Raw genomic sequence first — 21,423 nt, 5'->3', positions numbered from 1 at the left:
TGTGAAGACGTTTGGCGGCATTTCAAGCGACCCCTTCAGTTACATACGCTCTCTGGTGATGACGGCCGAAAGCCAGAATCACATGTCCAGAGACAGGGCACTCGCTGCACCTACCTTAGGTGAAAGACTTTCTACAGCGATACGGCACTTGCTGCACCTACTTAGGGTGAATAATTTTTTGAATTTTTTTCGCTATTTATATGTAAATGACTGCATTTACCATGATGCCTTGGGGCTATTTTACCCTTGAATGCAAGGCAGTGTGCTCCCTTTTTCTTTTTGGATGTCTAAATGACGGCTCCCGTGAGCCTCTTGCTGACGAGCACTGGCGATGCACCTGTGCGCCTACTGAGTGGTACAAAAACCTGTGAAGACGTTTGGCGGCATTTCAAGCGACCCCTTCAGTTACATACGCTCTGTGCTGATGACGGCCGAAAGCCAGAAACACGTGTCCAGAGATACAGCACTCGCTGCACCTACCTTAGGTGAAAGACTTTCTACAGCGATACGGCACTTGCTGCACCTACTTAGGGTGAATAATTTTTTGAAAAATTCTCGCTATTTATATTTAAATGACTGCATTTACCATGATGCCTTGGGGCTATTTTCCGTTTGAATGCAAGGCAGTGTGCTCCCTTTTTCTTTTTGGATGTCTAAATGACGGCTCCCGTTAGCCTCTTGCTGACGAGCACTGGCGATGCACCTGTGCGCCTACTGAGTGGTACAAAAACCTGGGAAGACGTTTGGAGGCATTTCAAGCGACCCTTTCAGTTACATACGCTCTCTGCTGATGATGGCCGAAAGCCAGAAACACGTGTCCAGAGATGCGGCACTCACTGCACCTACCTTAGGTGAAAGACTTTATACAGCGATACGGCACTTGCTGCACCTACTTAGGGTGAATAATTTTTTGAAAAATTCTCGCTATTTATATTTAAATGACTGCATTGACCATGATGCCTTGGGGCTATTTTCCGCTTGAATGCAAGGCAGTGTGCTCCCTTTTTCTTTTTGGATGTCTAAATTACGGCTCCCGTGAGCCTCTTGCTGACGAGCACTTGCGATGCACCTGTGCGCCTACTGAGTGGTACAAAAACCTGTGAAGACGTTTGGCGGCATTTCAAGCGACCCCTTCAGTTACATACGCTCTCTGGTGATGACGGCCGAAAGCCAGAATCACATGTCCAGAGACAGGGCACTCGCTGCACCTACCTTAGGTGAAAGACTTTCTACAGCGATACGGCACTTGCTGCACCTACTTAGGGTGAATAATTTTTTGAATTTTTTTCGCTATTTATATGTAAATGACTGCATTTACCATGATGCCTTGGGGCTATTTTACCCTTGAATGCAAGGCAGTGTGCTCCCTTTTTCTTTTTGGATGTCTAAATGACGGCTCCCGTGAGCCTCTTGCTGACGAGCACTGGCGATGCACCTGTGCGCCTACTGAGTGGTACAAAAACCTGTGAAGACGTTTGGCGGCATTTCAAGCGACCCCTTCAGTTACATACGCTCTGTGCTGATGACGGCCGAAAGCCAGAAACACGTGTCCAGAGATACAGCACTCGCTGCACCTACCTTAGGTGAAAGACTTTCTACAGCGATACGGCACTTGCTGCACCTACTTAGGGTGAATAATTTTTTGAAAAATTCTCGCTATTTATATTTAAATGACTGCATTTACCATGATGCCTTGGGGCTATTTTCCGCTTGAATGCAAGGCAGTGTGCTCCCTTTTTCTTTTTGGATGTCTAAATGACGGCTCCCGTGAGCCTCTTGCTGACGAGCACTGGCGATGCACCTGTGCGCCTACTGAGTGGTACAAAAACCTGTGAAGACGTTTGGCGGCATTTCAAGCGACCCCTTCAGTTACATACGCTCACTGCTGATGACGGCCAAAAGCCAGAAACACGTGTCCAGAGATTCGGCACTCGCTGCACCTACCTTAGGTGAAAGACTTTCTACAGCGATACGGCACTTGCTGCACCTGCTTAGGGTGAATAATATTTTTTTTAATTCTCGCTATTTATATTTAAATGACTGCATTTACCATGATGCCTTGGGGCTATTTTCCGCTTGAATGCAAGGCAGTGTGCTCCCTTTTTGTTTTTGGATGTCTAAATGACGGTTGCCATGAGCCTCTTGCTGACGAGCACTGGCGATGCACCTGTGCGCCTACTGCGTGGTACAAAAACCTGTGAAGACGTTTGGTGGCATTTCAAGCGACCTCTTCAGTTACATACGCTCTCTGCTGATGACGGCCGAAAGCCAGAAACACGTGTCTAGAGATAGGGCACTCGCTGCACCTACCTTAGGTGAAAGACTTTCTACAGCGATACGGCACTTGCTGCACCTACTTAGGGTGAATCATTTTTTGAAAAATTCTCGCTATTTATATTTAAATGACTGCATTTACCATGATGCCTTGGGGCTATTTTCCTCTTGAATGCAAGGCAGTGTGCTCCCTTTTTCTTTTTGGATGTCTAAATGATGGCTCCCGTGAGCCTCTTGCTGACGAGCACTGGCGATGCACCTGTGCGCCTACTGAGTGGTACAAAAACCTGTGAAGACGTTTGACGGCATTTCAAGCGACCCCTTCAGTTACATACGCTCACTGCTGATGACGGCCAAAAGCCAGAAACACGTGTCCAGAGATTCGCCACTCGCTGCACCTACCTTAGGTGAAAGACTTTCTACATCGATACGGCACTTGCTGCACCTACTTAGGGTGAATAATTGTTTTTAAAATTCTCGCTATTTATATTTAAATGACTGCATTTACCATGATGCCTTGGGGCTATTTTCCGCTTGAATGCAAGGCAGTGTGCTCCCTTTTTGTTTTTGGATGTCTAAATGATGGCTCCCATGAGCCTCTTGCTGACGAGCACTGGCGATACACCTGTGCGCCTACTGAGTGGTACAAAAACCTGTGAAGACGTTTGGCGGCATTTCAAGCGACCCCTTCAGTTACATACGCTCTCTGCTGATGACGGCAGAAAGCCAGAAACACGTGTCCAGAGATACGGCACTCGCTGCACCTACCTAAGGTGAAAGACTTTCTACAGCGATACGGCACTTGCTGCACCTACTTAGGGTGAATAATTTTTTGAAAAATTCTCACTATTTATATTTAAATGACTGCATTTAACATGATGCCTTGGGGCTATTTTCCACTTGAATGCAAGCCAGTGTGCTCCCTTTTTCTTTTTGGATGTCTAAATGACGGCTCCCGTGAGCCTCTAGCTGACGAGCACTGGCGATGCACCTGTGCGCCTACTGAGTGGTACAAAAACCTGTGAAGACGTTTGGCGGCATTTCAAGCGACCCCTTCAGTTACATACGCTCTCTGCTGATGACGGCCGAAAGCCAGAAACACGTGTCCAGAGATACGGCACTCGCTGCACCTACCTTACGTGAAAGACTTTCTACAGCGATACGGCACTTGCTGCACCTACTTAGGGTGAATAATTTTTTGAAAAATTCTCGCTATTTATATTTAAAGGACTGCATTTACTGTGATGCCTTGGGGCTATTTTCCGCTTGAATGCAAGGCAGTGTGCTCCCTTTTTCTTTTTGGATGTCTAAATTACGACTCCCGTGAGCCTCTTGCTGACGAGCACTGGCGATGCACCTGTGCACCTACTGAGTGGTACAAAAACCTGTGAAGACGTTTGGCGGCATTTCAAGCGACCCCTTCAGTTACATACGCTCACTGCTGATGACGGCCGAAAGCCAGAAACACGTGTCCAGAGATACGGCACTTGCTGCACCTACCTTAGGTGAAAGACTTTCTACAGCGATACGGCACTTGCTGCACCTACTTAGGGTGAATCATTTTTTTTTAAATTCTCGCTATTTATATTTAAATGACTGCATTTACCATGATGCCTTGGGGCTATTTTCCGCTTGAATGCAAGGCAGTGTGCTCCCTTTTTGTTTTTGGATGTCTAAATGACGGTTCCCGTGAGCCTCTTGCTGACGAGCACTGGCGATGCACTTGTGCGCCTACTGAGTGGTACAAAAACCTGTGAAGACGTTTGGTGGCATTTCAAGCGACCCCTTCAGTTACATACGCTCTCTGCTGATGACGGCCGAAAGCCAGAAACACGTGTCTAGAGATAGGGCACTCGCTGCACCTACCTTAGGTGAAAGACTTTCTACAGCGATACGGCACTTGCTGCACCTACTTAGGGTGAATAATTTTTTTAAAAATTCTCGCTATTTATATTTAAATGACTGCATTTACCATGATGCCTTGGGGCTATTTTCCCCTTGAATGCAAGGCAGTGTGCTCCCTTTTTCTTTTTGGATGTCTAAATGACGGCTCCCGTGAGCCTCTAGCTGACGAGCACTGGCGATGCACCTGTGCGCCTACTGAGTGGTACAAAAACCTGTGAAGACGTTTGGCGGCATTTCAAGCGACCCCTTCAGTTACATACGCTCTCTGCTGATGACGGGCGAAAGCCAGAAACACGTGTCCAGAGATACGGCACTCGCTGCACCTACCTTAGGTGAAAGACTTTCGACAGCGATACGGCACTTGCTGCACCTACTAAGGGTGAATAATTTTTGTAAAAATTTGCGCTATTTATATTTAAATGACTACATTTACCATGATGCCTTGGGGCTATTTTCCACTTGAATGCAAGGCAGTGTGCTCCATTTTTCTTTTTGGATGTCTAAATGACGGCTCCCGTGAGCCTCTTGCTGACAAGCACTGGCGATGCACCTGTGCGCCTACTGAGTGGTACAAAAACCTGTGAAGACGTTTGGCGGCATTTCAAGCGACCCCTTCAGTTACATACGCTCTCTGCTGATGACGGCCGAAAGCCAGAAACATGTGTCCAGGGATACGGCACTCGCTGCACCTACCTTAGGTGAAAGACTTTCTATAGCAATACGGCACTTGCTTCACCTACTTAGGGTGAATAATTTTTTTACAAATTCTCGCTATTTATATTTAAATGACTGCATTTACCATGATGCCTTGGGGCTATTTTCCGCTTGAATGCAAGGCAGTGTGCTTTCTTTTTCTTTTTGGATGTCTAAATGACGGCTCCCGTTAGCCTCTTGCTGACGAGCACTGGCGATGCACCTGTGCGCCTACTGAGTGGTACAAAAACCTGTGAAGACGTTTGGCGGCATTTCAAGCGACCCCTTCAGTTACATACGCTCACTGCTGATGACGGCCGAAAGACAGAAACACGTGTCTAGAGATAGGGCACTCGCTGCACCTACCTTAGGTGAAAGACTTTCTACAGCGATACGGCACTTGCTGCACCTACTTAGGGTGAATCATTTTTTGAAAAATTCTCGCTATTTATATTTAAATGACTGCATTTACCATGATGCCTTGGGGCTATTTTCCTCTTGAATGCAAGGCAGTGTGCTCCCTTTTTCTTTTTGGATGTCTAAATGATGGCTCCCGTGAGCCTCTTGCTGACGAGCACTGGCGATACACCTGTGCGCCTACTGAGTGGTACAAAAACCTGTGAAGACGTTTGGCGGCATTTCAAGCGACCCCTTCAGTTACATACGCTCTCTGCTGATGACGGCAGAAAGCCAGAAACACGTGTCCAGAGATACGGCACTCGCTGCACCTACCTAAGGTGAAAGACTTTCTACAGCGATACGGCACTTGCTGCACCTACTTAGGGTGAATAATTTTTTGAAAAATTGTCACTATTTATATTTAAATGACTGCATTTAACATGATGCCTTGGGGCTATTTTCCACTTGAATGCAAGCCAGTGTGCTCCCTTTTTCTTTTTGGATGTCTAAATGACGGCTCCCGTGAGCCTCTAGCTGACGAGCACTGGCGATGCACCTGTGTGCCTACTGAGTGGTACAAAAACCTGTGAAGACGTTTGGCGGCATTTCAAGCGACCCCTTCAGTTACATACGCTCTCTGCTGATGACGGCCGAAAGCCAGAAACACGTGTCCAGAGATACGGCACTCGCTGCACCTACCTTACGTGAAAGACTTTCTACAGCGATACGGCACTTGCTGCACCTACTTAGGGTGAATAATTTTTTGAAAAATTCTCGCTATTTATATTTAAAGGACTGCATTTACTGTGATGCCTTGGGGCTATTTTCCGCTTGAATGCAAGGCAGTGTGCTCCCTTTTTCTTTTTGGATGTCTAAATTACGACTCCCGTGAGCCTCTTGCTGACGAGCACTGGCGATGCACCTGTGCACCTACTGAGTGGTACAAAAACCTGTGAAGACGTTTGGCGGCATTTCAAGCGACCCCTTCAGTTACATACGCTCACTGCTGATGACGGCCGAAAGCCAGAAACACGTGTCCAGAGATACGGCACTTGCTGCACCTACCTTAGGTGAAAGACTTTCTACAGCGATACGGCACTTGCTGCACCTACTTAGGGTGAATCATTTTTTTTTAAATTCTCGCTATTTATATTTAAATGACTGCATTTACCATGATGCCTTGGGGCTATTTTCCGCTTGAATGCAAGGCAGTGTGCTCCCTTTTTGTTTTTGGATGTCTAAATGACGGTTCCCGTGAGCCTCTTGCTGACGAGCACTGGCGATGCACTTGTGCGCCTACTGAGTGGTACAAAAACCTGTGAAGACGTTTGGTGGCATTTCAAGCGACCCCTTCAGTTACATACGCTCTCTGCTGATGACGGCCGAAAGCCAGAAACACGTGTCTAGAGATAGGGCACTCGCTGCACCTACCTTAGGTGAAAGACTTTCTACAGCGATACGGCACTTGCTGCACCTACTTAGGGTGAATAATTTTTTGAAAAATTCTCGCTATTTATATTTAAATGACTGCATTTACCATGATGCCTTGGGGCTATTTTCCCCTTGAATGCAAGGCAGTGTGCTCCCTTTTTCTTTTTGGATGTCTAAATGACGGCTCCCGTGAGCCTCTAGCTGACGAGCACTGGCGATGCACCTGTGCGCCTACTGAGTGGTACAAAAACCTGTGAAGACGTTTGGCGGCATTTCAAGCGACCCCTTCAGTTACATACGCTCTCTGCTGATGACGGCCGAAAGCCAGTAACACGTGTCCAGAGATACGGCACTCGCTGCACCTACCTTAGGTGAAAGACTTTCAACAGCGATACGGCACTTGCTGCACCTACTAAGGGTGAATAATTTTTGTAAAAATTCGCGCTATTTATATTTAAATGACTACATTTACCATGATGCCTTGGGGCTATTTTCCACTTGAATGCAAGGCAGTGTGCTCCATTTTTCTTTTTGGATGTCTAAATGACGGCTCCCGTGAGCCTCTTGCTGACAAGCACTGGCGATGCACCTGTGCGCCTACTGAGTGGTACAAAAACCTGTGAAGACGTTTGGCGGCATTTCAAGCGACCCCTTCAGTTACATACGCTCTCTGCTGATGACGGCCGAAAGCCAGAAACATGTGTCCAGGGATACGGCACTCGCTGCACCTACCTTAGGTGAAAGACTTTCTATAGCAATACGGCACTTGCTTCACCTACTTAGGGTGAATAATTTTTTTACAAATTCTCGCTATTTATATTTAAATGACTGCATTTACCATGATGCCTTGGGGCTATTTTCCGCTTGAATGCAAGGCAGTGTGCTTTCTTTTTCTTTTTGGATGTCTAAATGACGGCTCCCGTTAGCCTCTTGCTGACGAGCACTGGCGATGCACCTGTGCGCCTACTGAGTGGTACAAAAACCTGTGAAGACGTTTGGCGGCATTTCAAGCGACCCCTTCAGTTACATACGCTCACTGCTGATGACGGCCGAAAGCCAGAAACACGTGTCCAGAGATACGGCACTCGCTGCACCTACCTTAGGTGAAAGACTTTCTACAGCGATACAGCACTTGCTGCACCTACTTAGGGTGAATAATTTTTTGAAAAATTCTCGCTATTTACATTTTAATTACTGCATTTACCATGATGCCTTGGGGATATTTTCCGCTTGAATGCAAGGCAGTGTGCTCCCTTTTTCTTTTTGGACGTCTAAATGACGGTTCCCGTGAGACTCTTGCTGACGAGCACTTGCGATGCACCTGTGCGCCTACTGAGTGGTACAAAAACCTGTGAAGACGTTTGGCGGCATTTCAAGCGACCCCTTCAGTTACATACGCTCTCTGCTGATGACGGCCGAAAGCCAGAATCACATGTCCAGAGACAGGGCACTCGCTGCACCTACCTTAGGTGAAAGACTTTCTACAGCGATACGGCACTTGCTGCACCTACTTAGGGTGAATACTTTTTTGAATTTTTTTCGCTATTTATATTTAAATGACTGCATTTACCATGATGCATTGGGGCTATTTTCCCCTTGAATGCAAGCCAGTGTGCTCCCTTTTTCTTTTTGGATGTCTAAATGACGGCTCCCGTGAGCCTCTAGCTGACGAGCACTGGCGATGCACCTGTGCGCCTACTGAGTGGTACAAAAACCTGTGAAGATGTTTGGCGGCATTTCAAGCGACCCCTTCAGTTACATACGCTCTCTGCTGATGACGACCGAAAGGCAGAAACACGTGTCCAGAGATACGGAACTCGCTGCACCTACCTTAGGTGAAAGACTTTCGACAGTGATACGGCACTTGCTGCACCTACTAAGGGTGAATAATTTTTGTAAAAATTCGCGCTATTTATATTTAAATGACTACATTTACCATGATGCCTTGGGGCTATTTTCCACTTGAATGCAAGGCAGTGTGCTCCCTTTTTCTTTTTGGACGTCTAAATGACGGTTCCCGTGAGACTCTTGCTGACGAGCACTTGCGATGCACCTGTGTGCCTACTGAGTGGTACAAAAACCTGTGAAGACGTTTGGCGGCATTTCAAGCGACCCCTTCAGTTACATACGCTCTCTGCTGATGACGGCCGAAAGCCAGAAACACGTGTCTAGAGATAGGGCACTCGCTGCACCTACCTTAGGTGAAAGACTTTCTACAGCGATACGGCACTTGCTGCACCTACTTAGGGTGAATAATTTTTTGAAAAATTCTCGCTATTTATATTTAAATGACTGCATTTACCATTATGCCTTGGGGCTATTTTCCCCTTGAATGCAAGGCAGTGTGCTCCCTTTTTCTTTTTGGATGTCTAAATGACGGCTCCCGTGAGCCTCTAGCTGACGAGCACTGGCGATGCACCTGTGCGCCTACTGAGTGGTACAAAAACCTGTGAAGACGTTTGGCGGCATTTCAAGCGACCCCTTCAGTTACATACGCTCTCTGCTGATGACGGCCGAAAGCCAGAAACACGTGTCCAGAGATACGGCACTCGCTGCACCTACCTTAGGGGAAAGACTTTCGACAGCGATACGGCACTTGCTGCACCTACTAAGGGTGAATAATTTTTGTAAAAATTCGCGCTATTTATATTTAAATGACTACATTTACCATGATGCCTTGGGGCTATTTTCCACTTGAATGCAAGGCAGTGTGCTCCATTTTTCTTTTTGGATGTCTAAATGACGGCTCCCGTGAGCCTCTTGCTGACAAGCACTGGCGATGCACCTGTGCGCCTACTGAGTGGTACAAAAACCTGTGAAGACGTTTGGCGGCATTTCAAGCGACCCCTTCAGTTACATACGCTCTCTGCTGATGACGGCCGAAAGCCAGAAACATGTGTCCAGGGATACGGCACTCGCTGCACCTACCTTAGGTGAAAGACTTTCTATAGCAATACAGCACTTGCTTCACCTACTTAGGGTGAATAATTTTTTTACAAATTCTCGCTATTTATATTTAAATGACTGCATTTACCATGATGCCTTGGGGCTATTTTCCGCTTGAATGCAAGGCAGTGTGCTTTCTTTTTCTTTTTGGATGTCTAAATGATGGCTCCCGTTAGCCTCTTGCTGACGAGCACTGGCGATGCACCTGTGCGCCTACTGAGTGGTACAAAAACCTGTGAAGACGTTTGGCGGCATTTCAAGCGACCCCTTCAGTTACATACGCTCACTGCTGATGACGGCCGAAAGCCAGAAACACGTGTCCAGAGATACGGCATTCGCTGCACCTACCTTAGGTGAAAGACTTTCTACAGCGATACAGCACTTGCTGCACCTACTTAGGGTGAATAATTTTTAGACAAATTCTCGCTATTTACATTTTAATTACTGCATTTACCATGATGCCTTGGGGATATTTTCCGCTTGAATGCAAGGCAGTGTGCTCCCTTTTTCTTTTTGGACGTCTAAATGACGGTTCCCGTGAGACTCTTGCTGACGAGCACTTGCGATGCACCTGTGCGCCTACTGAGTGGTACAAGAACCTGTGAAGACGTTTGGCGGCATTTCAAGCGACCCCTTCAGTTACATACGCTCTCTGGTGATGACGGCCGAAAGCCAGAATCACATGTCCAGAGACAGGGCACTCGCTGCACCTACCTTAGGTGAAAGACTTTCTACAGCGATACGGCACTTGCTGCACCTACTTAGGGTGAATACTTTTTTGAATTTTTTTCGCTATTTATATTTAAATGACTGCATTTACCATGATGCATTGGGGCTATTTTCCCCTTGAATGCAAGCCAGTGTGCTCCCTTTTTCTTTTTGGATGTCTAAATGACGGCTCCCGTGAGCCTCTAGCTGACGAGCACTGGCGATGCACCTGTGCGCCTACTGAGTGGTACAAAAACCTGTGAAGACGTTTGGCGGCATTTCAAGCGACCCCTTCAGTTACATACGCTCTCTGCTGATGACGGCCGAAAGCCAGAAACACGTGTCCAGAGATACGGCACTCGCTGCACCTACCTTACGTGAAAGACTTTCTACAGCGATACAGCACTTGCTGCACCTACTTAGGGTGAATAATTTTTTTAAAAATTCTCGCTATTTATATTTAAATGACGGCATTTACCATGATGCCTTGGGGCTATTTTCCTCTTGAATGCAAGGCAGTGTGCTCCCTTTTTCTTTTTGGATGTCTAAATTACGACTCCCATGAGCCTCTTGCTGACGAGCACTGGCGATGCACCTGTGCACCTACTGAGTGGTACAAAAACCTGTGAAGACGTTTGGCGGCATTTCAAGCGACCCCTTCAGTTACATACGCTCACTGCTGATGACGGCCAAAAGCCAGAAACACGTGTCCAGAGATTCGCCACTCGCTGCACCTACCTTAGGTGAAAGACTTTCTACAGCGATACGGCACTTGCTGCACCTACTTAGGGTGAATAATTGTTTTTAAAATTCTCGCTATTTATATTTAAATGACTGCATTTACCATGATGCCTTGGGGCTATTTTCCGCTTGAATGCAAGGCAGTGTGCTCCCTTTTTGTTTTTGGATGTCTAAATGACGGTTCCCGTGAGCCTCTTGCTGACGAGCACTGGCGATGCACCTGTGCGCCTACTGAGTGGTACAAAAACCTGTGAAGACGTTTGGTGGCATTTCAAGCGACCTCAACAGTTACATACGCTCTCTGCTGATGACGGCCGAAAGCCAGAAACACGTGTCTAGAGATAGGGCACTCGCTGCACCTACCTTAGGTGAAAGACTTTCTACAGCGATACGGCACTTGCTGCACCTACTTAGGGTGAATCATTTTTTGAAAAATTCTCGCTATTTATATTTAAATGACTGCATTTACCATGATGCCTTGGGGCTATTTTCCTCTTGAATGCAAGGCAGTGTGCTCCCTTTTTCTTTTTGGATGTCTAAATGATGGCTCCCGTGAGCCTCTTGCTGACGAGCACTGGCGATACACCTGTGCGCCTACTGAGTGGTACAAAAACCTGTGAAGACGTTTGGCGGCATTTCAAGCGACCCCTTCAGTTACATACGCTCTCTGCTGATGACGGCAGAAAGCCAGAAACACGTGTCCAGAGATACGGCACTCGCTGCACCTACCTAAGGTGAAAGACTTTCTACAGCGATACGGCACTTGCTGCACCTACTTAGGGTGAATAATTTTTTGAAAAATTCTCACTATTTATATTTAAATGACTGCATTTAACATGATGCCTTGGGGCTATTTTCCACTTGAATGCAAGCCAGTGTGCTCCCTTTTTCTTTTTGGATGTCTAAATGACGGCTCCCGTGAGCCTCTAGCTGACGAGCACTGGCGATGCACCTGTGCGCCTACTGAGTGGTACAAAAACCTGTGAAGACGTTTGGCGGCATTTCAAGCGACCCCTTCAGTTACATACGCTCTCTGCTGATGACGGCCGAAAGCCAGAAACACGTGTCCAGAGATACGGCACTCGCTGCACCTACCTTACGTGAAAGACTTTCTACAGCGATACGGCACTTGCTGCACCTACTTAGGGTGAATAATTTTTTGAAAAATTCTCGCTATTTATATTTAAAGGACTGCATTTACTGTGATGCCTTGGGGCTATTTTCCGCTTGAATGCAAGGCAGTGTGCTCCCTTTTTCTTTTTGGATGTCTAAATTACGACTCCCGTGAGCCTCTTGCTGACGAGCACTGGCGATGCACCTGTGCACCTACTGAGTGGTACAAAAACCTGTGAAGACGTTTGGCGGCATTTCAAGCGACCCCTTCAGTTACATACGCTCACTGCTGATGACGGCCGAAAGCCAGAAACACGTGTCCAGAGATACGGCACTTGCTGCACCTACCTTAGGTGAAAGACTTTCTACAGCGATACGGCACTTGCTGCACCTACTTAGGGTGAATCATTTTTTTTTTAATTCTCGCTATTTATATTTAAATGACTGCATTTACCATGATGCCTTGGGGCTATTTTCCGCTTGAATGCAAGGCAGTGTGCTCCCTTTTTGTTTTTGGATGTCTAAATGACGGTTCCCGTGAGCCTCTTGCTGACGAGCACTGGCGATGCACTTGTGCGCCTACTGAGTGGTACAAAAACCTGTGAAGACGTTTGGTGGCATTTCAAGCGACCCCTTCAGTTACATACGCTCTCTGCTGATGACGGCCGAAAGCCAGAAACACGTGTCTAGAGATAGGGCACTCGCTGCACCTACCTTAGGTGAAAGACTTTCTACAGCGATACGGCACTTGCTGCACCTACTTAGGGTGAATAATTTTTTTAAAAATTCTCGCTATTTATATTTAAATGACTGCATTTACCATGATGCCTTGGGGCTATTTTCCCCTTGAATGCAAGGCAGTGTGCTCCCTTTTTCTTTTTGGATGTCTAAATGACGGCTCCCGTGAGCCTCTAGCTGACGAGCACTGGCGATGCACCTGTGCGCCTACTGAGTGGTACAAAAACCTGTGAAGACGTTTGGCGGCATTTCAAGCGACCCCTTCAGTTACATACGCTCTCTGCTGATGACGGCCGAAAGCCAGAAACACGTGTCCAGAGATACGGCACTCGCTGCACCTACCTTAGGTGAAAGACTTTCGACAGCGATACGGCACTTGCTGCACCTACTAAGGGTGAATAATTTTTGTAAAAATTTGCGCTATTTATATTTAAATGACTACATTTACCATGATGCCTTGGGGCTATTTTCCACTTGAATGCAAGGCAGTGTGCTCCATTTTTCTTTTTGGATGTCTAAATGACGGCTCCCGTGAGCCTCTTGCTGACAAGCACTGGCGATGCACCTGTGCGACTACTGAGTGGTACAAAAACCTGTGAAGACGTTTGGCGGCATTTCAAGCGACCCCTTCAGTTACATACGCTCTCTGCTGATGACGGCCGAAAGCCAGAAACATGTGTCCAGGGATACGGCACTCGCTGCACCTACCTTAGGTGAAAGACTTTCTATAGCAATACGGCACTTGCTTCACCTACTTAGGGTGAATAATTTTTTTACAAATTCTCGCTATTTATATTTAAATGACTGCATTTACCATGATGCCTTGGGGCTATTTTCCGCTTGAATGCAAGGCAGTGTGCTTTCTTTTTCTTTTTGGATGTCTAAATGACGGCTCCCGTTAGCCTCTTGCTGACGAGCACTGGCGATGCACCTGTGCGCCTACTGAGTGGTACAAAAACCTGTGAAGACGTTTGGCGGCATTTCAAGCGACCCCTTCAGTTACATACGCTCACTGCTGATGACGGCCGAAAGACAGAAACACGTGTCTAGAGATAGGGCACTCGCTGCACCTACCTTAGGTGAAAGACTTTCTACAGCGATACGGCACTTGCTGCACCTACTTAGGGTGAATCATTTTTTGAAAAATTCTCGCTATTTATATTTAAATGACTGCATTTACCATGATGCCTTGGGGCTATTTTCCTCTTGAATGCAAGGCAGTGTGCTCCCTTTTTCTTTTTGGATGTCTAAATGATGGCTCCCGTGAGCCTCTTGCTGACGAGCACTGGCGATACACCTGTGCACCTACTGAGTGGTACAAAAACCTGTGAAGACGTTTGGCGGCATTTCAAGCGACCCCTTCAGTTACATACGCTCTCTGCTGATGACGGCAGAAAGCCAGAAACACGTGTCCAGAGATACGGCACTCGCTGCACCTACCTAAGGTGAAAGACTTTCTACAGCGATACGGCACTTGCTGCACCTACTTAGGGTGAATAATTTTTTGAAAAATTCTCACTATTTATATTTAAATGACTGCATTTAACATGATGCCTTGGGGCTATTTTCCACTTGAATGCAAGCCAGTGTGCTCCCTTTTTCTTTTTGGATGTCTAAATGACGGCTCCCGTGAGCCTCTAGCTGACGAGCACTGGCGATGCACCTGTGTGCCTACTGAGTGGTACAAAAACCTGTGAAGACGTTTGGCGGCATTTCAAGCGACCCCTTCAGTTACATACGCTCTCTGCTGATGACGGCCGAAAGCCAGAAACACGTGTCCAGAGATACGGCACTCGCTGCACCTACCTTACGTGAAAGACTTTCTACAGCGATACGGCACTTGCTGCACCTACTTAGGGTGAATAATTTTTTGAAAAATTCTCGCTATTTATATTTAAAGGACTGCATTTACTGTGATGCCTTGGGGCTATTTTCCGCTTGAATGCAAGGCAGTGTGCTCCCTTTTTCTTTTTGGATGTCTAAATTACGACTCCCGTGAGCCTCTTGCTGACGAGCACTGGCGATGCACCTGTGCACCTACTGAGTGGTACAAAAACCTGTGAAGACGTTTGGCGGCATTTCAAGCGACCCCTTCAGTTACATACGCTCACTGCTGATGACGGCCGAAAGCCAGAAACACGTGTCCAGAGATACGGCACTTGCTGCACCTACCTTAGGTGAAAGACTTTCTACAGCGATACGGCACTTGCTGCACCTACTTAGGGTGAATCATTTTTTTTTTAATTCTCGCTATTTATATTTAAATGACTGCATTTACCATGATGCCTTGGGGCTATTTTCCGCTTGAATGCAAGGCAGTGTGCTCCCTTTTTGTTTTTGGATGTCTAAATGACGGTTCCCGTGAGCCTCTTGCTGACGAGCACTGGCGATGCACTTGTGCGCCTACTGAGTGGTACAAAAACCTGTGAAGACGTTTGGTGGCATTTCAAGCGACCCCTTCAGTTACATACGCTCTCTGCTGATGACGGCCGAAAGCCAGAAACACGTGTCTAGAGATAGGGCACTCGCTGCACCTACCTTAGGTGAAAGACTTTCTACAGCGATACGGCACTTGCTGCACCTACTTAGGGTGAATAATTTTTTGAAAAATTCTCGCTATTTATATTTAAATGACTGCATTTACCATGATGCCTTGGGGCTATTTTCCCCTTGAATGCAAGGCAGTGTGCTCCCTTTTTCTTTTTGGATGTCTAAATGACGGCTCCCGTGAGCCTCTAGCTGACGAGCACTGGCGATGCACCTGTGCGCCTACTGAGTGGTACAAAAACCTGTGAAGACGTTTGGCGGCATTTCAAGCGACCCCTTCAGTTACATACGCTCTCTGCTGATGACGGCCGAAAGCCAGAAACACGTGTCCAGAGATACGGCACTCGCTGCACCTACCTTAGGTGAAAGACTTTCAACAGCGATACGGCACTTGCTGCACCTACTAAGGGTGAATAATTTTTGTAAAAATTCGCGCTATTTATATTTAAATGACTACATTTACCATGATGCCTTGGGGCTATTTTCCACTTGAATGCAAGGCAGTGTGCTCCATTTTTCTTTTTGGATGTCTAAATGACGGCTCCCGTGAGCCTCTTGCTGACAAGCACTGGCGATGCACCTGTGCGCCTACTGAGTGGTACAAAAACCTGTGAAGACGTTTGGCGGCATTTCAAGCGACCCCTTCAGTTACATACGCTCTCTGCTGATGACGGCCGAAAGCCAGAAACATGTGTCCAGGGATACGGCACTCGCTGCACCTACCTTAGGTGAAAGACTTTCTATAGCAATACGGCACTTGCTTCACCTACTTAGGGTGAATAATTTTTTTACAAATTCTCGCTATTTATATTTAAATGACTGCATTTACCATGATGCCTTGGGGCTATTTTCCGCTTGAATGCAAGGCAGTGTGCTTTCTTTTTCTTTTTGGATGTCTAAATGACGGCTCCCGTTAGCCTCTTGCTGACGAGCACTGGCGATGCACCTGTGCGCCTACTGAGTGGTACAAAAACCTGTGAAGACGTTTGGCGGCATTTCAAGCGACCCCTTCAGTTACATACGCTCACTGCTGATGACGGCCGAAAGCCAGAAACACGTGTCCAGAGATACGGCACTCGCTGCACCTACCTTAGGTGAAAGACTTTCTACAGCGATACAGCACTTGCTGCACCTACTTAGGGTGAATAATTTTTTGAAAAATTCTCGCTATTTACATTTTAATTACTGCATTTACCATGATGCCTTGGGGATATTTTCCGCTTGAATGCAAGGCAGTGTGCTCCCTTTTTCTTTTTGGACGTCTAAATGACGGTTCCCGTGAGACTCTTGCTGACGAGCACTTGCGATGCACCTGTGCGCCTACTGAGTGGTACAAAAACCTGTGAAGACGTTTGGCGGCATTTCAAGCGACCCCTTCAGTTACATACGCTCTCTGCTGATGACGGCCGAAAGCCAGAATCACATGTCCAGAGACAGGGCACTCGCTGCACCTACCTTAGGTGAAAGACTTTCTACAGCGATACGGCACTTGCTGCACCTACTTAGGGTGAATACTTTTTTGAATTTTTTTCGCTATTTATATTTAAATGACTGCATTTACCATGATGCATTGGGGCTATTTTCCCCTTGAATGCAATCCAGTGTGCTCCCTTTTTCTTTTTGGATGTCTAAATGACGGCTCCCGTGAGCCTCTAGCTGACGAGCACTGGCGATGCACCTGTGCGCCTACTGAGTGGTACAAAAACCTGTGAAGACGTTTGGCGGCATTTCAAGCGACCCCTTCAGTTACATACGCTCTCTGCTGATGACGACCGAAAGGCAGAAACACGTGTCCAGAGATACGGAACTCGCTGCACCTACCTTAGGTGAAAGACTTTCGACAGTGATACGGCACTTGCTGCACCTACTAAGGGTGAATAATTTTTGTAAAAATTCGCGCTATTTATATTTAAATGACTACATTTACCATGATGCCTTGGGGCTATTTTCCACTTGAATGCAAGGCAGTGTGCTCCCTTTTTCTTTTTGGACGTCTAAATGACGGTTCCCGTGAGACTCTTGCTGACGAGCACTTGCGATGCACCTGTGTGCCTACTGAGTGGTACAAAAACCTGTGAAGACGTTTGGCGGCATTTCAAGCGACCCCTTCAGTTACATACGCTCTCTGCTGATGACGGCCGAAAGCCAGAAACACGTGTCTAGAGATAGGGCACTCGCTGCACCTACCTTAGGTGAAAGACTTTCTACAGCGATACGGCACTTGCTGCACCTACTTAGGGTGAATAATTTTTTGAAAAATTCTCGCTATTTATATTTAAATGACTGCATTTACCATTATGCCTTGGGGCTATTTTCCCCTTGAATGCAAGGCAGTGTGCTCCCTTTTTCTTTTTGGATGTCTAAATGACGGCTCCCGTGAGCCTCTAGCTGACGAGCACTGGCGATGCACCTGTGCGCCTACTGAGTGGTACAAAAACCTGTGAAGACGTTTGGCGGCATTTCAAGCGACCCCTTCAGTTACATACGCTCTCTGCTGATGACGGCCGAAAGCCAGAAACACGTGTCCAGAGATACGGCACTCGCTGCACCTACCTTAGGGGAAAGACTTTCGACAGCGATACGGCACTTGCTGCACCTACTAAGGGTGAATAATTTTTGTAAAAATTCGCGCTATTTATATTTAAATGACTACATTTACCATGATGCCTTGGGGCTATTTTCCACTTGAATGCAAGGCAGTGTGCTCCATTTTTCTTTTTGGATGTCTAAATGACGGCTCCCGTGAGCCTCTTGCTGACAAGCACTGGCGATGCACCTGTGCGCCTACTGAGTGGTACAAAAACCTGTGAAGACGTTTGGCGGCATTTCAAGCGACCCCTTCAGTTACATACGCTCTCTGCTTATGACGGCCGAAAGCCAGAAACATGTGTCCAGGGATACGGCACTCGCTGCACCTACCTTAGGTGAAAGACTTTCTATAGCAATACAGCACTTGCTTCACCTACTTAGGGTGAATAATTTTTTTACAAATTCTCGCTATTTATATTTAAATGACTGCATTTACCATGATGCCTTGGGGCTATTTTCCGCTTGAATGCAAGGCAGTGTGCTTTCTTTTTCTTTTTGGATGTCTAAATGATGGCTCCCGTTAGCCTCTTGCTGACGAGCACTGGCGATGCACCTGTGCGCCTACTGAGTGGTACAAAAACCTGTGAAGACGTTTGGCGGCATTTCAAGCGACCCCTTCAGTTACATACGCTCACTGCTGATGACGGCCGAAAGTCAGAAACACGTGTCCAGAGATACGGCATTCGCTGCACCTACCTTAGGTGAAAGACTTTCTACAGCGATACAGCACTTGCTGCACCTACTTAGGGTGAATAATTTTTAGACAAATTCTCGCTATTTACATTTTAATTACTGCATTTACCATGATGCCTTGGGGATATTTTCCGCTTGAATGCAAGGCAGTGTGCTCCCTTTTTCTTTTTGGACGTCTAAATGACGGTTCCCGTGAGACTCTTGCTGACGAGCACTTGCGATGCACCTGTGCGCCTACTGAGTGGTACAAGAACCTGTGAAGACGTTTGGCGGCATTTCAAGCGACCCCTTCAGTTACATACGCTCTCTGGTGATGACGGCCGAAAGCCAGAATCACATGTCCAGAGACAGGGCACTCGCTGCACCTACCTTAGGTGAAAGACTTTCTACAGCGATACGGCACTTGCTGCACCTACTTAGGGTGAATACTTTTTTGAATTTTTTTCGCTATTTATATTTAAATGACTGCATTTACCATGATGCATTGGGGCTATTTTCCCCTTGAATGCAAGCCAGTGTGCTCCCTTTTTCTTTTTGGATGTCTAAATGACGGCTCCCGTGAGCCTCTAGCTGACGAGCACTGGCGATGCACCTGTGCGCCTACTGAGTGGTACAAAAACCTGTGAAGACGTTTGGCGGCATTTCAAGCGACCCCTTCAGTTACATACGCTCTCTGCTGATGACGGCCGAAAGCCAGAAACACGTGTCCAGAGATACGGCACTCGCTGCACCTACCTTACGTGAAAGACTTTCTACAGCGATACAGCACTTGCTGCACCTACTTAGGGTGAATAATTTTTTTAAAAATTCTCGCTATTTATATTTAAATGACGGCATTTACCATGATGCCTTGGGGCTATTTTCCTCTTGAATGCAAGGCAGTGTGCTCCCTTTTTCTTTTTGGATGTCTAAATTACGACTCCCATGAGCCTCTTGCTGACGAGCACTGGCGATGCACCTGTGCACCTACTGAGTGGTACAAAAACCTGTGAAGACGTTTGGCGGCATTTCAAGCGACCCCTTCAGTTACATACGCTCACTGCTGATGACGGCCGAAAGCCAGAAACACGTGTCCAGAGATACGGCACTCGCTGCACCTACCTTAGGTGAAAGACTTTCTACAGCGATACGGCACTTGCTGCACCTACTTAGGGTGAATATTTTTTTTTTTAATTCTCGCTATTTATATTTAAATGACTGCATTTACCATGATGCCTTGGGGCTATTTTCCGCTTAAATGCAAGGCAGTGTGCTCCATTTTTGTTTTTGGATGTCTAAATGACGGTTCCCGTGAGCCTCTTGCTGACGAGCACTGGCGATGCACCTGTGCGCCTACTGAGTGGTACAAAAACCTGTGAAGACGTTTGGCGGCATTTCAAGCGACCCCTTCAGTTACATACGCTCACTGCTGATGACGGCCGAAAGCCAGAAACACGTGTCCAGAGATACGGCACTCGCTGCACCTACCTTAGGTGAAAGACTTTCTACAGCGATACAGCACTTGCTGCACCTACTTAGGGTGAATAATTTTTTTTAAAATTCTCGCTATTTATATTTAAATGACTGCATTTACCATGATGCCTTGGGGCTATTTTCCGCTTGAATGCAAGGCAGTGTGCTCCATTTTTGTTTTTGGATGTCTAAATGACGGTTCCCGTGAGCCTCTTGCTGACGAGCACTGGCGATGCACCTGTGCGCCTACTGAGTGGTACAAAAACCTGTGAAGACGTTTGGTGGCATTTCAAGCGACCCCTTCAGTTACATACGCTCTCTGTTGATGACGGCCGAAAGCCAGAAACACGTGTCTAGAGATAGGGCACTCGCTGCACCTACCTTAGGTGAAAGACTTTCTACAGCGATACAGCACTTGCTGCACCTACTTAGGGTGAATAATTTTTTGAAAAATTCTCGCTATTTATATTTAAATGACTTCATTTACCATGATGCCTTGGGGCTATTTTCCCCTTGAATGCAAGGCAGTGTGCTCCCTTTTTCTTTTTGGATGTCTAAATGACGGCTCCCGTGAGCCTCTAGCTGACGAGCACTGGCGATGCACCTGTGCACCTACTGAGTGGTACAAAAACCTGTGAAGACGTTTAACGGCATTTCAAGCGACCCCTTCAGTTACATACGCTCTCTGCTGATGACGGCCGAAAGCCAGAAACATGTGTCCAGGGATACGGCACTCGCTGCACCTACCTTAGGTGAAAGACTTTCTATAGCGATACGGCACTTGCTGCACCTACTTAGGGTGAATAATTTTTTTAAACATTCTCGCTATTTATATTTAAATGACTGCATTTACCATGATGCCTTGGGGCTATTTTCTGCTTGAATGCAAGGCAGTGTGCTCCCTTTTTCTTTTTGGATGTCTAAATGACGGCTCCTGTTAGCCTCTTGCTGACGAGCACTGGCGATGCACCTGTGCGCCTCCTGAGTGGTACAAAAACCTGTGAAGACGTTTGGCTTCATTTCAAGCGACCCCTTCAGTTACATACGCTCACTGCTGATGACGGCCGAAAGCCAGAAACACGTGTCCAGAGATACGGCACTCGCTGCACCTACCTTAGGTGAAAGACTTTCTACAGCGATACGGCACTTGCTGCACCTACTTAGGGTGAATAATTTTTTGAAAAATTCTCGCTA

Source organism: Pleurodeles waltl, chromosome 10 (assembly GCF_031143425.1).
Source record: "Pleurodeles waltl isolate 20211129_DDA chromosome 10, aPleWal1.hap1.20221129, whole genome shotgun sequence".
Taxonomy (NCBI): domain Eukaryota; kingdom Metazoa; phylum Chordata; class Amphibia; order Caudata; family Salamandridae; genus Pleurodeles; species Pleurodeles waltl.
The sequence above is the reverse complement of the archived record's forward strand: the minus strand, read 5'-3'. Positions refer to the sequence as shown.